Source organism: Pelophylax lessonae (genome assembly GCF_965119305.1).
Source record: "Pelophylax lessonae genome assembly, chromosome: 7".
Taxonomy (NCBI): Eukaryota; Metazoa; Chordata; class Amphibia; order Anura; family Ranidae; genus Pelophylax; species Pelophylax lessonae.
Window position 1 is genome coordinate 42,049,323 of NC_138774.1, and position 2,500 is coordinate 42,051,822.

Consider the following 2,500-nt stretch of genomic DNA (forward strand, 5'->3'; position numbering starts at 1 on the left):
ATGAGGAAAACACCCAACCCTCACTGAGAAATAGCACAATGATTAGGGAGTTTGCCTTCCTGCTGTAGGTTTGTAAGTTCGAATCCGGAAGGTGCCCTCTGTATGGGCAACACTTGGATATCTCCAATCCTCCAAATGTTGACATCATTAATTTTGATCATGTTTGAAAAAGGCATGTGTATCAGCAAACTTTTAATCTAAAGACATGAACAAAATACAAAAGATGCCACATAAAGTCAATATGTAGCAATATTGTGAGCTAAAGCTCTATTTGTTTGTTGGGCATACTTTGCTAATTAGCCAAGTATAAGGGATATATATATATATATACCTTCAGTTAAATGTGTAGTAAAATGGTAACACTTGGCCATACCCATATGGAAGAAAAGGTAGTATTTGCAATATATTTAGAAAAACATTCTTTTGAAACACATAAAATATTGTCAAAATTGTGACATTTCCTTGATATGTGTGAAATGCTAATAATCTTTCTTTGAAATATGTTTTACATCTATTTTTTTTTCTATCTGACGACCAATTCCCCAATGTAATATTTTGTGGGTTTTTTCAGATAATGTGGAGGTTCTATATAAACACTGTAGATTTGACTGCTATGATTTCTGAGTTAGCAGGAAAGGTGTATGGAATGTGATGGTGTTTACTAAGGGATCCCTTGTTGGAAGTGTGCATGTTTTTCCAATTCCGCCGGTTTTTGCCATTTTCTATGGGCGAGACAGCGGATTTCCAAGCGGTATTCAAAAAAAAATTGACCCAAAATCGCGCTGGCGAAATTTTTTGAGCCTATTTGGCGTTGCGCATGCTCACATTCGCGCGTTCGCAGCTCGGGGCTGGAGTAGCTGTTTAACCTTTCTACACTTTCGCAGATATCTCTCTTTCTAAGTCAGTTTTTGACATTTTTTAAACGCAAGTCATCTCCAAATTGACTTCCACACCTTCCACAGTGATTTGGGATTTTTGGGGGCACAGGGGAAAATTTGGCTAAACTTTAGTCGAGCTTTTAGCTGGCGTGGTTTTAAGTCGCGCTCTGACCATATTGCATCTTAATGAATCTCACACTAGGCGCTATTTTCCGCCCGCCGTTCTTTGAATGCCAATTTCAGACTTAAATAATCGCCGGTTCGCAAAATCCCGCCGAAACGCCAATTCGCCGTACTATGAATCAGGCCCATAGTCTTTGTTAAAGAGGTGTCAATGAAGCGTTGGAGGAGTCCTCGAACACAGGGAATGCAACAGCAACCACACATAGTTAGCACTGTGGCGGCCATTATTATTGAACTCAACGCATTTTTTACCAGTTCACCCCACCTACCGAACCAAGTCTCAAAGAGTCCAGTTAAGGAGTTTTCCACCCCAGAATTCTCTGCTAGTTTCTCAGATAGCATCTGCAATCCTTGCAGAGCCTTCATTATGCTACCATCAGGAGCTGTATTGTTAGGAATGAAGGTGCAACAAAAAGTTCCAAACATCTTACACACACCTCCTTTATCCGCCAGCAGCATATCGAGAGCAATACGATTTTGCCAGGCTATAAACGAAGTTGCATTCAGTTGGCTGGCTAGTCCTTTAAGAGCATCTCGGGTATAGTTCACAATCCTTTGCTGGTTATAGTAGATGTAATTTATCCAGTCAACATTCTTGTTGGGCTGTACCCATAGGAAGATGGAGGTGAGTCCGGCTAATACTTGGTTCTGTGCTTTGAACTCATCAGGGACTCCTCGTGGCACTCCGATGGAATCAACATAGACTCGATTGTCAAACGATCCTCGAGGTGTTTCTCTTTTCATGCGAAAGTGGTGCTTCTCCAACCGAGGCATTTTTACTTCAGCACCTACAGGTATCATATAAAAGGGAAGAAGCAAGTGTGATAAAGCACAGCTCCCTTTCCACCTGGGAGGGAGTTTAGGCCTAAGCTTCATATCCCCGCATAACCACCATACATCAGCTAATTGCTTCTCCTGATCCTCAAACCATGTCTGTTGGTAAGGTGAACTTGTGATAAGTACGTTCTGGGGGCAGTAAGACGAGGGTAGCTCCCCTACTTGTTGTCCCATCTCATCAGTACTTATGAAACAAGTAAAATTTCCCGGAACTACTCCAATTAATGGGGGCACACTCTACATCTTAGTTGCCAGGTATAACTCCCGCTCATTTTTGCACTGGTCATCTGTTACATTCTATTCAAACATCATTATTATGCACGTCAAATCTGTTTCGTCAGCTAGGAGGGGGACTGTTGCTAAGTAGTCCATCTAGCCCATTCTATCCATTCATTCTTATCTCCATATCCCGTTTTAATACTTAATTGTTCTTTGTAGGTAAAATCTGTTTTTAAATAGGTATTCAGATTTAGGGCCTGATTCATAGTACGGAGAATTGGCATTTCGGCTGGATTTTGCGAACCGGTGAATTTTTAAGTCTGAAATTGGTATTCAAAGAACGGCGGGCGGAAAATAAAGCCAACTGTGAGATTCATCAAGAT